Source organism: Myodes glareolus, chromosome 4, assembly GCF_982192425.1.
Source record: "Myodes glareolus chromosome 4, mMyoGla1.1, whole genome shotgun sequence".
Taxonomy (NCBI): Eukaryota; Metazoa; Chordata; class Mammalia; order Rodentia; family Cricetidae; genus Myodes; species Myodes glareolus.
The window spans coordinates 30092080-30111050 of NC_142029.1; the positions used below are offsets into that span (position 1 = coordinate 30092080).

At 44.9% G+C, this 18971-nt stretch overlaps 1 long non-coding RNA gene across 1 annotated transcript; it reads left to right on the plus strand.

Annotated features, from left to right (window-relative positions):
- Positions 1-1190: 1190 nt before the first annotated feature.
- Positions 1191-7703, plus strand: LOC146894592 (uncharacterized). The gene is made up of 2 exons (XR_015737673.1): positions 1191-1974; positions 4993-7703. It is a non-coding gene; the product is annotated as an uncharacterized LOC146894592 (long non-coding RNA).
- The last annotated feature ends 11268 nt before the right edge of the window (positions 7704-18971 follow it).

Sequence of the window (18971 nt, forward strand, 5' to 3'; positions counted from 1 at the left end):
CTCACCCTGAGAGCTTTTATAGATTTTTACATCTTAAAGCTTGATCATTCATCAGGCCTTCCATAGCTAAGGGTGCCAACATTAGGGCCAGGCACCCATATCCCAACCCTGTTTCTTCTCTTTACCAGCATCGACGCTGGTTGGGACCCTGGTCTTCTCTGTGCGCGTATCTTTGTAAATTCATGAGGAACTTCATAACATTTCTGTGAGTGTTAAAATAAATACTCTAAATATAGAGTTTTGAAGTATGCCTGACTTACGGGGGCAACTCAGGACAAGTTCTCCCTGCGCTGACAGTCGTCTCTGCTCTCGGTTCTGTGGACGTGGAGGACAGCACTCCATTTCTGACTGCGTGTCTGCTCTCATTGCCCGGGTTCCCACTTCTAACCGAAGATCACTGGGCACCAACCACCTTCTCAGAGGTTGCCAGGGAAGCATTCCTCCTGGCTAGGTTCTGACCGAGGCCCTGGGACAGCTGCTCTGATCGGTCTTCATTAACAGGCAGCTTCTCTCATAGTCTGCCTCATGGCCTCGTGGCCTTCATCTCCAGAGAGTCCCAGTTCCTGCAGAAGCGTGAGACTCTGTGGGTCAACCCAGCACCTTCCCATCACTGCTGACTCCCAAATATAGCCGGAGATACCGTTAACAGTCACCCAAGAAGAGAGAAGCGTCCTGTCCATTCCCACTTGCCTGCACACTGTTGCGAGGGGATCTGACTTCCTACAAGTTAGACAGAACAGCCAAGAAGCACAAGGTAGTAGGGAGGACAGTCCTACAGCATTGCTTGGATAGATGGTACCGAGAGGTCATGAGATAAAGGCATTCCCTCCTCCAGTTACCTGCTCACTCCAGATCTGCGGACAGGCTGTGAGCATGCTCCCATATGGCTCTCCCCTCCTTCTCTGCCTCACTCTCTTTCTCTGCATTCCTTTCTGCACAGATTATGTTCTCTAGGCAAGGGTTCACCAGTGAACCCTTGCCTTTGAGTCCACTGGCTCCCTTCTGTGCTCTCCTGTGCCGGAGGCTACCCAGAACAAAGCCTCCACCCCTCTTTCTCTGGAGAACCACTCTAGTCCCCATGCCAAAGGTCACCAGCTGGGTGCTGGAGAATGGCTTCAAGGCTGTAGATTTCTACTCTTCACTACAGCCTTAATATCAAAGTCTGCTCTGCCCAGAATGCCTGACCTTTGAGCCACTCTATCCAGGTGGCCTTTGCTTTGTGGTCTGCCAAGATAGGTCTGAGCCAGAGTCTGTCAGGAGCCCAATATGGCCTTGACTTCCTAAGACTCCTGTTCTTAAAGAGCAATTCATTTAACATATGTCCTCACAATGTACAATTGTAAATTAGAGTCTGTTCATTCTATGTAAACTGTAGGTTTCAGCTGTCCGGAATCCGCCGCCTCCCCTGCAGTAAATACAGGTGCTGTCCTAGTCCGGGTCACTCTGTCTTCTTCCTTTGTCGTCTACACCCTCTCCTGGCTCCAGTACGGCCCCTCTGTGGCCCTGGTCTTCTTGAAGCACACAAGACAGCCCCCACCAGGCTGCCACCGCCTGCCTCCATGGCCAGCCTCTGCTGTGCTCCTGGAGAGTTTGGAGGTGACTCAAACCCAATCCTGGCTTTTGAGGAGATCACGCGTCCTCCTGTTCTCTCCATTGTAAGCAAGCGGCAGGTGTGCCCTGCGGGATTTGTGAGTACCATTGTGCCCGATAATGCGGTCTTGAGAAGAAATGTTTGTCCTGGAGAAAAGCTTAATTATGTCTGAGCCTGACTGTGGGAAAGGATACGTGAAATGGATACAATGAATAAAAGACTGCTCAGGGAAGCAATTCGAAACATTATGTTAACATCCGCTTCTCCACCCCCTCCCCCAGCCCCAAGGAGCTGCCCTTTTTAAAGTTATCTTGCTTCTCTCCTGGTTATTCTGCTCCTGATTTGAAGTCACAAATGCTTGCCTTCCTGAAGAGAGGTGAGAGGTAAGTTATTTCTTCAGCTAGGCTAGTAGATCAGGCCAGGAGCTTCAGCTGCTGCCTTGGCTCACAGATCAAACCTCTGTTCACTGGGTGGGACTGGTTCTCTCTCATTTCCTTGTCATTGGGGAGTCTCATTTGGGAGGTGGAGGAGACCCAGATATCAGCTTCAGCTTCTCAGGGGGTGACAGGATGAGCCGGACTTCTGAGTGGTCCTGTCTGTTTGGTGTGATGAGGCACCTGCTCCCATTGTCACTGCACCAGGTCATACCATGCTACCACCACGGTCCCTGCCTCCGGCTGAGCAGCGAAGACACACCGGGTGTGGGGGTGTGGGGGTGTGGGGGTGTGAAGGTGAAGAGCTGAGGGGGGTTGGGGATTGGGGAGGTTCTGCATGTGGATCCTGAGGCTCCTCAGATGGAGTGCCCTGGCATTTCTCCCTCTGATGGAAAGAAATGAAGGTCTTGGTAAGAGGGCCTGAAATAGGCATTGTTTTCTTGTGCAGGTGTGGAACAGCGCCGGGCATCCTGGGATAGCCGGCCTCCTCCCTGTAACCTCCCTACCACTACTCTTCAACTCCTTTCATTGCTCTTGATTTTGTTTTATTTTGCTTCGAGACAGGGTCTCGTACAGCCTCAGTTGGCCTCAAACTGTAACCAAAGATGACCTTGAATTTCTGATCTTTCTGTTCTGGTTATTTGGAGCTGGGATTGACCCCAGTTCCTTGTGCAGCTAGACAAGCGCTCTGCTAATGGAGATGCAGCCTTAATTCTCATCATTCTTTCTTCTACTGGTGGGAGAAAGACCCAGAGAGGGTCCTAGCCTCAAACTGGACTTTAGAACATTTTACCAGACACAACTGTGAGATTTTGAGGGTTTCACACTTAAGCAGTCTACAGAGCCCATGATTTTTTTTTTCCCCAAAGATATTTGTGGAGAATGGGAACATTGAGAATTCAAACGGAAAGAGTCTCCAATGTTCCTTATTTGTAAAATTCTTGCAAAAATCCCTTTTAAATGTTTGAGGGTAAAGCTTGCTTGCGTCATACTATTTCAGTAAATGCTCCCATGACACAGGAAATAACGAAAAATTTGTGGTGTTTGCAGCCAGATTCATCATGGTCCACAGCACTCCGTCTCCCCCTGGTGGCAGCATAGGTTCCTCCCACCCTGTGTGCCCTTTGTGTATATATGGACAGGTAGAGTTTGTGACTTTGAATCAGGAGCAGAATAACCCTACGGGCTCATAATACTCATGTACATGAAAAGGATTGAATCTTAGAAACAAAATTATAAAGATATAGAATTGCCTCATAGGATCCTACTGTCCTTAATTGGATCAGTATGGGAACAAAAACTGTATTTTATATTATATTACACTCCATCTCATAGAAAACTTCAAGCTTACAAAATGAATTTCAAAAAGTAATTGAATATTTTAATCTCTTAGCGAGGACATAAATGTAATAGGAAGACACCATAAAAACACGGTTTGTAAAAATATTCATGTTTAAAAAATATTCATGTTTAGATTTTATTATATTATAATAATTAAAACATATAAGAAATTTCTTATTCAGACACGATCCATTATGTCCATTATAACATTGACCACCCCTTATTATGCATGATGATTCATCACCGCGTGGGATATTTTATGAAGATTTATTTTTATTTATGTGTGTGTATATGTGCTTGCATGCTTGTACGTATACATTCTTGCCGATGTATAAGGGGGCCAGAAAGGGGCAGCTGGACTTGCATGTGGTTCTGATCTCCCTGATATGGGTGCTGGAGGCTAAACTCAGGTCCTCCTGGAGAGCAGCAAGTGCTCTTAACCACTGAGCAAAAGTAGTTCCAGCTACTCCCTTGTTTTGGAGGCAAAGACTCCCTATTTAGCCTAGCCTGATCTCCAACTTACAGTGATTCTCCTGCCTCAGCTTCCTGAATACTGGGAACTGCATGAGTGCAGCACCACGTCCTGGTTTCTTACATACTTTTATTTTTTCTTATTTTCTTACGCAAATGAAGCAATCAACATTCCAGGGGTTGCTTTGAATGTCAGTATACTTGGTGGGAGGAAAATAGCGAGCAAACTCTCTGGAACATACCTAGATATTTTAATCTCATTTAATCCTCTAATTCCTAACTTTCCCAGCATGTCTCCCAAGCCCCTTCTCCCATTTCTTACACCTCACCCTCTTCCTTCCCTGTCCTTGGGCACTAGGCTAGCCTGAATGTGGGTTCCCTACCATTGGGATGGAATGCAGAGCCCTGGGTGCTCCTTGGAGGAGCAGGGACTTAAGGGCTATCAGAGAGACAGGAGGGAGAACGGGGAAGAGATGTGGCTCTTCTGAACAAAGTGCTTATGACCCCAGGCCTGCCTTAACAGGGTCTAACTTCTACTTCCATGGGGCCTACATGCATGGTTACTATCTCTTCCATCAAGTTGACTGATGCTCCCTCAAGAAGAGTCAGGCCCTTTGGACAGCTGAGCTAAAGGGGTGAGCAGCATTGGAAGTTCATATGGTCTTTGGGGGAAGGGGTGGGGAGGGTGGGAGCAGCAGAGGTGAGTAGGGAGGGTGTCCCAGAAGCTGAGTGATCCCAGCTGAGTCCTGAGAAGGTAGAGTTAGGTGAGCAGAGAAGGGAGTCTGGGAAGATGTGACCTGTCTGAGGTAGTGAAGGGTAGGATGACATCCCAAGGACACGCCCATTGTGTGTCCTTGCTCTGGGTCAGACCTCTTGGCATGAAGGACAACTGAGTTGGTCCATTTTGAGCAAACAGAGCGTGCACATTTCTAGAAGTTTCACTTTGATGCTGCTCTCCCCTCCAAACTGATTTTGTTTTTATCTTCAGTAGTATTTCTTACTAAATGAGAAACCAAGCACACTCTTAAACACACACACACACACACACACACACACACACACACACACACACACACATTCAAATTCTTTAGAAGGAAGTTGAGGGTTTTCAAAGTCAATGCTCTAACTACCTCTGTTCATTCTCTTCCTTTTAAGGTTAGAATTGGCTTCCTTTGCTCCTGGTGTGCTGTTTCCCCAACTCTCTCCAGGGAAACTGCTTTCAGGGGGCCCTCTGCAGCTGGGAGGCAGCCCACTAGAGAGTGAAGGCCCCATCACTGTGCTGGAGCTGAATTGGCTTTTCAGTTTTTTCTCCAGAAGAAGAAAAGAGTCACTTTCCTCTGCAAATGCTCTCGCTGCCGAGGCTGTTGTATGCCAAAAGCCCATATTGGATTTGAACCTTCCAGAATAAAATGCCTGCTCGCCCACCTGTCTGGAGTGCAACCCCTCAGTCCACCTGCCTTCAGAACTTGTGGCACTACAGGGACGTGGCAGGAGCCTCACCTGGCCTCCACACAGCTGGCTTTGGAGAGCAGTCAGCTGCAAGCATCTTCCAGGGCGTGCCCACATTCTCCTGGTGCACCTGTGCCAGACATCAGGGGAGGCTTTGAAGCACCTGGCTCCAACCCCCAGAACCCTATAGGAATCTCACCCTGAAATAGAGAAAATACCGTCTGCACAAGTATTTCAGGCAAGGATTCTCTCCTCTGGGGCTAAGAAACCATCTCTGCTGATACCGCACCCTCATGCAGCACCTTGCCTGCAAACCTAGCTGAAGCTTCCCCGAAGAGATCATTGCCAAGAAACATGTTGTCTCTGTAGATAAGATTCTGGCATGAAGAGGAAAGCTGAAATTACCTAATCTATCACACTTTCTGTAAGACTTGGGTGCTAGACAGTGTGAGGGTGAATTCTTTGTTCAAATGTACTCATCCTAAGTCCACCATCTGAGATATAGCCTTCTCCACTTTCTCTTCTTTCTCCCTCCTCTTTCCTTTCCCCCTTCTCCTTTCCATTTCCCTGGCTCTCTTCTTCCTCCTTGTCTCCCGTCCTCTTTCTTCCTTCCTTTCTTCTCCATCCCTCCATCCTTCTCTCACTTCTCTCCCATCTTCCTCCCTTTTCTCCTTCCTTCTTTTTCTGTTGGGCTATTTATTTGTCCATCCATCCATCCATCCATCCATCCATCCATTCATCCATCCATCCATTTATTCACCTTTTGGAGGATGCACTAAATATTGGTGTGTATATATTCAGACTCAACTTCTTGGTAGAAACAGTTACTAAGCTTAAAACTAATTCATTGGGTTGTGGAAGAAACGGTCAGCTCAAAGCCCAGCAGTTTATTAACACTGGTGTGCGCACAAATTGTTCAAACCAGGAGACTTACCATGTAGATCAGGACCAATTTCTCCTCTTTAGCAGGGGAATGCAGAGCCCTTCAGAGTCCTGCAGATCAGATGTGTCTGACAGTACAGAGCCACTGTGTTCCAACCCTGCAGTAAGACCTTGGTGTGTGCACAGGCTGCAGCCACGTGCCTGGACCTGCTCTCAGGCCTCCTGCTCCGTGCTCTGAGTTCATTGCTGCTTGGCTTGCACATTCTCTTCCCACCCCGGTTCATTATCTCAAGTTTCTAGTACTACCAACCAAGATCTCTGACTCACTTACCCGGCAAATTAATTAGCTCAGTGATTCACTCACTCAGCTAACATTTCCTGAGCAAAACACCCTGTGAAGTAGGCGTTGTTTGTCTTTATTTTATGGATGCAGAAGTGGAAGCTTGGGGAACATAAGTTATGAAAGTAAATATTAGAATCCGGTATTTAAGGTGGCATCCCCCGCTTCTCTGGGAACCAGGCACAGGCAGCAGGGTCAAGGATTCATCTCAAGTTGAAAGAATCTCGAGATTTGGTCACTGGGCAGACACCTATGTTCACATCTCGGCTGTCAATTCCCCAGGGGGAAGCAGTACTCTTGTCCCAGATGAGATTCCCAGAGATCCTTCAATAACTGATTTCTGGAGCCCAAGGGCAAGCAGGCTGCTTTTTAGGGATTTATTTATCTTTATGTGTGTGGGTATTTTGCTTGCATGTATGTCTTTGTACCACGTTTGTGCCTGCTGTCCTTGGAGGCTAGAATAGAACACTGGACCCCTTGGAGCTGGAGGTCTAGATGGCTGTGCACCACCATACGGGTGCCAGAAACTGAACTTGGGTCCTCTGCAAGAGGAGTAAGTGCTCTTAACTGCTGAGCCATCAGTCCAGCCCCTGTTTAATGTTCTTAAATAGTAAAGGCCAAAAGAATTTCAAAGGCTAAATTTTTTAAATTTAACTTTGAGATAATTTAATCACAGTGTCTCTCCTTTCCTTTTCCTCCTCCCCCCAAGCTTCCCACACACCTTTCTTTATTCTCCTTTCGTTCCCAGGCCTCTGTTTTATTCCTTTTTTAACTAATTGTCATTGTGTGCATGTATGTATATGAATATGCCTTTGCATTCCTAAATACAACCTGTTCGGTCTGTATAATGTTACTTGTATGTATGTTTTTAGGACTGACCACTTGGCAAACACAAGCACCTGGTGTACCTGCGCTGGGGGAGGGCCACCTTTCCATCCCCAGCTTCCCTCAGTTTTTGTGTAGGATTGAGATCTCATGGACTCAAAGGCCAAAATTTTAAGCAAGTACAAAAATAGGGCAGAGTTATAGAGGTCGGACTGTGAGTACAATTTTGGCCCAAAGTTGTGATTGTTTGGGTGTGCTTACTGTTCTGTAGTGGATGTAGAAGAACGTTCATCTAAAGAGATATTTGGAATGATATTTACTGATGAAATGTCAGGAATATCTGTGAATTAATAAAGTATAATTGTATAGACATGTGTTTCCTTCTGTAGCTCATCAGTTGGTAGCTGAAAGAGTCGGAAAGAGAAAGCAGACGGGATAAAATGTTGGTCCCTGGTGAGTCCAGGAGAGGTTTATTGTTAGCATTGTGGATCTGTCTTTTCTATAGACAACATTTTTTCCCCACTTGGTTACATAGCATAAGATATGGAAGACTTTAGATTTTTATCTTTCAGATTTCCTCTTTGTAAATTGGAGAAGGACAAACTCAAAGAACTAAGACCCAGATGTTAAGGAACTTGCTTAGGCTGCAGAGTCAAACTGCAGTTCCGGTCTTCACGGCTTCTGTGCTTAGCTGCTCTCACGAAAGCCAACCTCTCTTTTTTGACATGTAAACTTATTTTTAATGTCTTCTAGCATTGCACTGACTTTGCCCTGGCAGCGCCATCTCTCTCCCCTCAGGATCACCAACTTCCTCCGCTGCTCATTAGACCCCTGTGCCTGGGCTCCAGGGAGCTTCTGTGTACCCTGACTCCAGGCCTTTCCCTCTATGCCTGCTTAGGTAGCAGTGTCCCTCCTCACAGACCTGTGCGTCAGTCAGTCATGGATCTTCATATTTATGGGCTGCTTTTCCAAAGGCCCTTAGCATTACTGTAACAAATGTAACCAAATGACGTCGGTATGATAGATGTGGGCTATGTTATTTAAGCCCATTAGATTCAAACAAACTGCTGTCCTTGAGGCAGGGACAGCCCCAGTCTCCAAAGGGACAGTCTCTTCTGCAGATGCCTTAAAAACACGAACCTATAAATTAGTCATCATGCTGAGCTTGCACAGGAAAGTTTGGCGAAGTGGGGAAGCAGCACAAAATGGATGTTTCCTAATCTGTGCTTCTTCCCCAGGAGAAGAGAAGATGCTCAGCGGAAGCCAAGTAGGAGCCTAGAGGCCTTTTCCTCCCCTGCTGGAGAAATGGAGAAACTCAAGGCTTTCTAAGGAGTCTGAGTTGGGGCCCAAGAGATGGCTCCCTTAGTAAAGTGCTTACCATGCAAACACGGGGATCTGAGCTGGATACCCCAGAACCCACATTTTTAAAAAGCCTTAGCATGGTGACACCGGCACATGCTTGTAATCCCAATGTGGGTCAGGCAGACATCCAATCCCTGGGCTCACTAACCAGCCAGCTTAGCCTGCCTGGTAAGGTGGTGGGAGGCACTTGAAAAATGGTACCCAACGTTGTTTTCTGGCCTTAGTAGTACTAACATGTGCTCCTACAAAGCACATACATATTTACATACACATGCTCACAGACACTCATCCATTCAGGTGCACATACATACACACACACATGCACACACAACCTCACCTCCTACAGAAGTAAACATTCTGTCATCCCCTCATCTCTCTCTACCCACCCCTTCCTTTTCATTTTAATTTAATGTTGCATTTCTCTCTTATTCTAGCATACTGATAGTTTCTTTTCCCCACTGACTGGAATGAAGTGGTTTTCTCTCATCCTAGGTATTGGGATGTTTGGTATAAAAGTTCTAGACCCTGTTCCCTTACCTGGCCGTTGCTTACAATGAGTTTCTCCTCAATAGATATTTTATGAGCCTAGCTATTAAATAAAAATGAATGTTAGACATAACTTTGTGAAATCTTATCTTTCTCCCCTGCAACGAAAAAAAAACCTGTATCAGTGGGATGCATAATTCATCATAGTCAAGCCAGAAGATCACGGTAGTGCAAATTACACCAGATACGGAGTGGGCAGGAAGTCTGACATCATGGAGGAAAGCTGGGGGCTTGCTACAGATTACAAATAACTCCGGAAGCTCACTGTGTGTCCTCCGTCAGACCCTTACAAAGAAGCCATTCTCTCCAAAGGATTTCCACTCTTAAATTTATGAGATTGGTTTTGTTTGTTTGCTTGTTTGTTTTGGTGTGGTGTGGTGTGGTGTGGTGTGGTGTGATGTGTGGGTAGGCATGAACTCATCTTCGTGTGCACATGAGTGTGGAAGCCAGAGGTCAATTGCAAGTGTCATTCTTCAGGAGCTATCCATCTTGCTTATGGAAATAGGGCCTTTCATTGGCTTGGAATTCCCTCAGTAGGCTAGAATGACCTAGGAATCTGTCAGTCTCTGCCTCCCCGGCTTATCTATACAGTGCTGAAGCATGCATGGGCAGCCCGCATGTGGCGGTTCTGTTGAACTTGTCCATATTGAGTTTCACCGTCTACGTTGATGAGGACGACTGACAAGGTCTCCTCCACAAGAGGGCACCAGATCTCATTACAGAGGGTTGTGAATCACCATGTGGTTGCTGGGAATTGAACTCAGGACCTTTGGAAGAGCAGGCAGTGCTCTTAACTGATGAGCCAGCTATCTCTCCAGCTTTCCCAGTACTGAGATTAAAAGTACACAATTCCACGGGGGTGGTTTTTGGGATTGAACGCATGTCCTCGTTCTTGGAAGGCAAGCACTTTCCAGACTGAGCCATCTCCCCAGCCTCAAACTGAGTCTCTTGTTCTCAGTCTGTGTGCATCTGCACGTGAAGCTCTAACACCAGCTTTCAAAGCCAGACTCACAAGCTGCTGGCAGAGCTATTCCTTGCTCTGTATAGTACCCTTTTCAAGTAAGAATCTGCACATAAAAACCCTGGAAGCCTTGATAGCCTGGGCTGAGTTTCTCCCTAGTGCAGACTGATGCTCTCCCTTGGCTGTGACCTCTGCTTCCTCCCACACTCCCTCGCCGTCCCTGGTAGTGTACTTCCAGTTTATTGAAAGGGCTTGCTCTAGACAGATCTGAGTTTGAGGACTGTTATCCAGCTTCAATTCACTGAGATAAAATGGTTTCTCTTCATGTTCAGGATAACACTTCTGGCATCCAGGACCACATATGACATCCTACTTTATGTGATTTTGTTTATTCCTCTGGCAACTCTTTGAGAGAAATGTGGCTGACTGTTCTAAGATATTAAAGTCCGTTTCTCAGTCTTGAGAGATTGTGGACTTCCAGAAGGTTACGTAATTACGAAGCAACAGAGCTAGAATTCAAAGTCAAGGTCTACACTTGGCAATAACTAAAGCAAAGGGGTTGGATGCCACTGTGACAGCCATCTACAGCACATTTGCTTGAAGAGCAACCCAGTACCACAGGAGTGTTAGAAGGAAGAGTCTAAGACCCCAGGACTGGGAATTGTCAGGGCTTACTTCATATTCATGGGGAACAGCAGGGAGCCCCCCTCACTTCTTAGCCTCAGTTTTGCTGTTCAGTAGAGAACTATGAGGGGTCAATGAGAAAGGACACCTGGAAGGCCTCTGTTGCTTCTCTAGTTGGTGTTGCATCTGAAGATAGGCATCTTCCTTTCCTTTTGCTCCCCCTGCTGGCCATGGAGGAAATAACGCCTTTGCTGCCAACCTGCCCCGTCTGTGTATTACTTACACCTGTCTGCTCTCAGGGCTTACCATTCGGTATTGGATAGCCAGTTTCCCGGGAAGAGCATTTCTCCCACTCTCAGCATTCCTCAGTGTCCTGTAGTTCTTCGTCTAGGAATGAGGCCTCACGAGTTTCTCATCTTCCGTGTTGGCGCATCTATTGCTGTCACCACTGTTCCAGTCTTGTTTAGGTTGCATGCAGAATATTAGCCTTTACAGTTTCAGAGGCCAACATGGAGGGGAGCAGTGTGGCAGGAAGGCAGCCAAGGCACTGGAGCAGCAGTTGAGAGCGTACATCTGATCCTCAGGCCGGAGGCAGGGAGCAGTGTTTCTTCTCTCGTATATAGTTATCTTTCCAAGAAATTGAAAATGAATATTGCAAATAAACATAGTGAAACGAATGAATGAAATTTGTGCCCTCGCCATGCTGAAGCATGCACGGGCAGCCCGTATATGGTGGTTCTGTTGAGCTTGTCCATATTGGGTTTCAAGGTCTAAGTTGTGAGGACAACTGGACAGGTCTCTTCCTCAAAAATAAATGTAGTGCTTGGGCTAAAATCCAAGTGTTTTATCTTTCATATTGTATATGGCTTTGAACAAAATTCTTTAAGGTCCTGGCTACCCCCATCCATCTATTCCAAAGACAGTTTCTAATGAATGAGAAGATGCCTTCTGCTATTGCTGCCTCTGGGGTCTGTCAGCTCTGATCTTAAGTCTTAAGAAGGTTTTACACTGTGTATCTTTGTGCCGATAGAAGCTAACTACCTTGTAAGAAGCCTGGTCATACTGGGAAGAAAAGCCCCCAGGATATGAGATTCACAGAGAGAGGTTATGCATATTCTATCAAAATCATTGGTCAAATTGATGAATAGAACCTGGCACATTTAGTCTTTTTTTAAAAAAATATTTGTTTTATTTCTAAATATGTATTTTCATGGGTGTTCTGGGGTGGAGTTGGGTTGTGCACTTCTGCAGGTGCCAGAAAAGGCCAGAAGAGGGCATCTAATCTTCTGGATCTGGCGTTACAGGAAGCCGTAACCCATCTGACATAGGTGCTGGAGACCAAAGACTGGTCCTCGGCAAGAACAATCCATGTTCTTGACTGCCGAGTCATCTCTCCAGCTCCATACAGTTACTCGTACAACAGGGAGCTTTAAATGTCTTTCTGATATATTAATGGAACAACATTAAGTGAATGGTTGTCCCAGTTAAAAAAGAAAATCCCTCCAAATCTGCTATCCATATAATAATTGCCCTTTTATACTCTGTAATTTTACAAACATGCCACACATGTTTTATTCAAAACATTGTTTAAATTTTTGAATGGGACCTGGCCAATTCAGAGTCCACCAGGAAGACACCCAAGTCAACGGAGTAGGCTCTGTTCCATCCTCTGAATGACACTTGAGAAATGTTATAGCTACAAACCGGGCTAATCAGTTGCTCCCTGCGCTGTTTTTACTTTTCCTTTGGTTTATGATGACACTGTGGAATTTGGAGTTGAGATACATTTATCCTTTCCTTGTATTTTCAGGAAAGAGCTCTCTGATGAAGTGATTTAAATTTATTCTGACATGGCTGGCTGTTACATTATCAACTTGTGTAGTTTCCTAATGAACCCTAATTTGTTCCCTACATGATCGTGAATAATTCATCTTAGGATCTGGAGAGCTCGGGTTTGGTAATCTGACACACCTGGGTGGAAATCCTGCTTTTTTTTCATTGTAAACTTAGCTTCTCTGAGCCTCGGCTCTCCCATGTGCACAAGGAGAATGATCACACCTTCTTCCCATATTTGGTGTGATATTCAGAACAGGAAGACATGTGGAAGTGCCTAGGACCATGGTGATGGGGAGAAAACACCCAGCATTCCTGTCTGTCACTGCCACTGTAGCTACAGTGTACCTTGATGACAAGTTGTCCTAGCTAACTGTCATCTTGATACCCCTTAGAATCACCTCGTAAGAGTCCCAACAGAGTAAGTGCCTTCATCAGGTTTGTCTGTGGACTTGTCTGTAGACATTTTCTTGATTGTCCTAACTGAGGTAGGAGGGCCCTGTCCACTGTGGGTGGAATCATTTTCTGGACAGGTGTCCCTAGGCTGTATAAGGACCTAGGTAAACATGTCACTAAGCAGGCTTCTCCATGGCCCGTGGTTCTTGTCTCCAGAGTCATGACTTGGGTTCCTGCCCTGACGTCCCTCAATGTTGGCTGTGACCTGGAAGAGTAAGTTCCTGCCCTTCCCTCCCTGGGTTGCTTTGGGTCAGACTGTTTTTTATCACAGCAGTGTATGAAACAAGGACAGTGGCTCACCTGTCACCTCTAAACTTGACTGCCTTACGTTTGTGTCTCGGGATATTTGAACGGCACGTGGCTAGCCCCTGACTATAGGCACTGTGTTGGTGACTACACAGAGAAGGAAGGCCACGTTGCTTTGCCTCTGTCACCTCTTAACACTACCCATCAGGCCCAAATGGCTCCTCTTCCTGTCTTTATTCTTCTTACTCAAATTATTGATTAAGGAGCACAGATCTGTAGTTAGAACACTGGCTGCTCTTCCAGAGGACCCTGCTTCAACTCCCAGCACCCACATGACCCTTGCAACCATCTATAACTGCAGTTCCAGGGAATCCAACACTCTGAACCTTCTGGTCCCCAATGGCACCGCACACATGTGATACATACATGCCCATCTCTCACCTTTGGGACCACTGAGTGTTTCATATGGTTTAAACCCCCTGGGGCTCCATCTGGATTAGGCAAACCCACTGCAGCTGACTTCTTCCTGACTTCTGGGTCCCATGTCCATATTTTGCCTATATCTTTTATCACCAAATCTGGAATGTGCCCAATCTAGAGGTCACTTAGTTCTGTCAAGATGGAGTGAACTATGAAGTAAACATGGGCTCATGGGTTAGGAACAGGATTTGAAGATGTAGGTGAGCACCCTAAAAGTGGGGAAAGAGTGAGAAAAACCACTTGCACTCAAGTGTGAGGGTAGGAGCTTGAATCCATGCAAATTATGCAATTGCCCAACAGGAATCCAGTCTGTAATCTCAGAGCTTGGGAGGTAGAAACAGGGGAATCCCCAGAGCAAGCTCAATAGTTAGACTAGTCAAATTGATAAGGTGAGTTATGGGTTCAAGTGAAAGACCCTTTTCCAATATATAAGGTGGAGAGAAATGCAGGAAGATTCCACACTTTGGTCTCCACACTAATACAAGTCCACATGTGTATGTGTGCTCACTTGTGCTATGGAACAATGGTTTGTACCCTGTCAATTGTGTTTTAATAAAACACTGATTGGTCAGTACCCAGGCAGGAAGTATAGGTGGGACATCCAGGCAGAAGAAGAGGCAGGGTGACAAGAACAGGAGAATTCTGGGAAGAGGAAAGCTTGGTCTGCAGTTATGACCCAGCCACAGAAGAAGCAAGATGTGACTGCCTTGACGAATGAGGTACTGAGACACGTAGCTAACATAGACAAGAATAATGGGCTAATATAAGTTATAAGATTTAATAAGAAGTCTGAGCTACTAGGCCAATCAGTTTATAACTAATGTAGACCTCTGTGCATTTCTTTGGGGCTAAACGGCTATAGAACCTGGTGGGACAGAAAACCTCAGACAACACTCTTGCATGTGCCCACACACATACAAATACACATCACACAAATATACATGTAAAAAAAAAGAAAGATGGAATAGGAATTAAGGAAGGGAAAATTAATCCCAGTAATGAGGAAACCTCTCTAAGCAACTTTGAGGAAATAGCAATTTTAGCTAAAAATAACTCATGCAAATCCTACCCACTTGGTAATTATCCTTTTATCCTCTGTAATCTTATAAAAAAAGGCTACACATATTTTATTCAAAACATTGGTTATACTGTTGAATAGAACCTGGCAAATCCAGACTGGGAGACTTATATGTGAGCTGTATGTATAACCCAAGGTTTCTACGCCTGAGAGAGAGGTGACTCAAAGGTTAAGAGCATGTACTGCTCTTACAAAGGACCTGAGTTCAATTCCTATTGCCCATGTCAGACAGTTCATGATTGCCTGTGACTTCAGCTCCAGGGAATCCAGTGCCTTTTTCTGGACTCTGGACATGCACACACACACAAACATGCACACACACACACACACACACACACACACACACACACACACACACGGAGCCAATAAATATAATTGTAGAAAAATCTTTTTTGAAAATGAACTCAATTTTCTTATATTTTCCTTCTAAGACATGTGGCACTAGTCTCAAAGCTCGGTGGACTCTCTAAGAAGTTACAGGTAGCTCCAACCATTGATGTCACTGTGTTGTCCCAGGGAGAACCAGGTAGAGTGCTAAGATGCTCTCCAAGATCCCCATAGCATGCTACTTTCTCTCAGTTCTCCCACTGGTCCTAAGCTCAGTTCTGGAGATACATTCTTTTGTTGGCTTATTGAGATACAACCTTATTTTTTATTGATTTTATTGAGTTATATAATTTTCTCTGCTCCCCTCCCATCCTCTCCCATTCTCTTCTACCCTCTCCCATGATCCCCATGCTTCCAATTTACTCAGGAGATCTTGTCTTTTCCTAATTTCCATGTAGATTAGATCCATGTATGTCTCTCTTAGGGTCCTCATTGTTGTCTAGGATACAGCCTTATTTTAAGGCTGCTCAGAAACGTATTGAATATGTCTTCGATCCAGATGATCTTCTTTGACTATATTGAGTTGGGCATGGATCACCAGTGATTCTGAGTAGTCAAATGTCAGTTAAAAGTAGAACGAATCTCATGAGAATAGAGGGATGGGTCACATGCTACAAGGCAACCATTCTCCATCTACTTTAATGGCCTAAGACTGGTTTTAGATCTGGCCATCCACAGCACCAAGGTATCCTTAAAAAATCAAACAAAACCATGTAAGAGGGATGGAGAGATGGCTCAATAGTTAAGAGCACTTGCTGCTCTTGCAGAGGATGTGGGTTCAGTTCCAGCATCCGCATGGAGGCCAATAACCATCTGTAACTCTGATCCATCAGACCCTGCAAGCTACAAGTCCCACTCAGCTCCCGAGCCCACCTATCTCCCTCCACTCCCTGCAACCTCAGTGGAACTCTGAAACACAGCCTGCTAATACACAGAGAAGACTAAGAGGTAAGTGACCATCCACCCAGCGAGATACCTCATCCTCTAAGCCTTCCATACCAGGGCAAAACCCCGAGCCCCTCCCCCACCTGCCTCAACTTCTCTAGCCAGTCAGCCGGTGAGTTTCCTTCACCTGCTTCAACACCTCCACCCTATCTATCAGACTCTGCACGCTACAAGTTCCACTCTGCCCACAAACCTTCTTATTCCCCCCCCCCCCAGAAGAACGCTGAAACAGAAGCTGCAACCATATAGAGAGGACCAAGAGAGAAACTCTGATGACTGCACAGAGTAGACCAATAGAGTGAACCAAGCGAATGGGCCAAGAGAGACCTCAGTGACTCCCTGAGACACAGACAGTGACAGTATAGAGCAGACCAAGAACAGTTCCCAAAGACAGAGACAGCCACTACAAGGATTGAACCAAGAGGCAAAGGCGTTGCTGGCACCAATTGGAGGAAGAGATGGGTAGGTGCTAATGCAAGAATTCATTCAACAACCTAAAAAGCAACATAGTAACATCAGAATCCAGTGGTCAAACAACAGGAAGACTTGATCATCCTAACCCAGAAGAAGAAGAAGAAGAAAATGATTTTAAACGTAGCCTTATGAGGATGATGGAGACCTTTAAAGAAGAAATGAAAAATTCCCTTAAAGAAATGGTTAAAAAGACAAATAAAAAATTAAAAGAACTCAATAAATCTCTCAAAGAAACACAAGAAAGCTAAGAAAAAACAATCAAACAGGTGAAGCAAACAGTTCAAAACTTGAAGACTGAAATAGAGGCAATAAAGAAAACACAAACTGAGGGAATTCTGGAGATGCAAATCTGGGTAAAACAATGGGAACCACAGAGGCAAGCATAACCAACAGAATACAAGAGATAGAAGAGAGAATCTCAGTTGCTGGAGATGTTATAGAGGAAATAGATTCACTGGTCAAAGAAAACATTAAATTCAACAGATTATTAACACAAGACATCCAGGAAATCTGGGACACCTTGGAAAGACCAAATCTAAGAATAATAGGGATAGAAGAAAGGGAAGAACTCCAGCTCAAAGGCACAGAAAATATATTCAACAAAATCGTGGAAGAAAACTTTCTCAACCTAAAGAAGGATATCCTTATGAAGGTACAAGAAGCTTACAGAACATCAAATAGACTGGACAAGAAAAAGGTCCCCTCGTTATATAATAATCAAAATGTAAGCATATAGAATAAAGAATATCAAGAGCTACAAAGGAAAAAGGTCAAGTAACATATAAAGACAGACCTATCAGAATTACACCCGACTTCTCAGTGGAAACCACGAAAGCCAGAAGTTCCACAGATGCAAGCCCAGACTACTATACCCAGCAAAGCTTTCGATCAACAATGATGGAGAAAACAAGATATTCCATGACAAAACCAGATTTAAACAACACCTATCCACAAATCCAGCCCTACAGAAAGTACTAGAAGGAAAATTCCAACCCAAGGAAGCCAACTGTGCCCACAAAAACACAGGCAACAGATAATCTCACATCAGCAAACCCCAAAGAAGAGAAACACACAAACACGACCACTGAAAAATAAAGGAATTAATAATCACTGGTCATTAGTATCTCTTAATATCAATGCACTCAGTTCACCTATAAAAAGACACAAGCTAAGTGAATGGATATGAAAGCAGGATCCATCCTTTTGCTATATTCAAGAAACACACCTCAACCTCAAAGACTGACATTACCTCGGAGTAAAGGGTTGGGAAAAGATTTTCCAATCAAATGGGCCTAAGAAACAAGCAGGTGTAACGATCCTAATATCTAACCATCTGTAACTCTGGTTCCAGGCAAGCAGATGCCCTCTTCTAGCCACCAGGGGCACTGCACAATGTGGTACACAGACACACATGCATATTCATACACATAAACTGAAGTTACATAAATCTTCAAAGCATATCTAAGACTGCTATTTCTAAGCTCCATTAAACTAAAACCCTTTATATGTGAATTATCAAAGACTTGGAGAAATAAACCCAACTCTATCTCATTTCCTGGAGATCATCTCTGTGTACATTTGGGAGGATTTCTGAGCTAGTGTCAGGCTTCCATCTTTCCTCCCTTCACTCTTCTTTTCCTTCTCATTCCCACTTTAGAACTCAAGGGCAGAAGGTCATTTCCACTTCTCAGTCCTGGCATGGTAGCAGCAGGTGTTCATGCTTAGCTTCCTTCCATTTGTTATCCCCCTTCATGCGGAGCCTTTGCTTCCTATGTCCTCTCCCATCACTGGCAGCCACCCTCAGATTCTGTATTTATTCTCATCGCTGAAGGAGAAGTTGTACTTATGCATTTTAATTATATAAGCAACACTTACTATCATTTTATTCTCGGTCTCTGTCTCTGTCCCCTCTCTCTCTCTCTCTCTCTCTCTCTCTCTCTCTCTCTCTCTCTCTCTCTCTCTTTCTTACACACACACACACACACACACACACAAACACACACACACACTTCTCTCCTGAAGAGTTTCAATGAGGGATGGTCTAGATCAGCTTGGCTTATGTCTGAGGTGGATTATCTTGATCACCTTCATTTTTATGAGAAGAACCACCCTGAAATCGGGTGGCATTATTCTCTGAGTTTGAACCCTGAACTATATAAAAGTAGAGAAAGCTAGGTGAGCACAAAGCATGCATGTATTTATTTTTATCTGTTCTTGACTGTGGATATGATGTTATAACTAGCTGC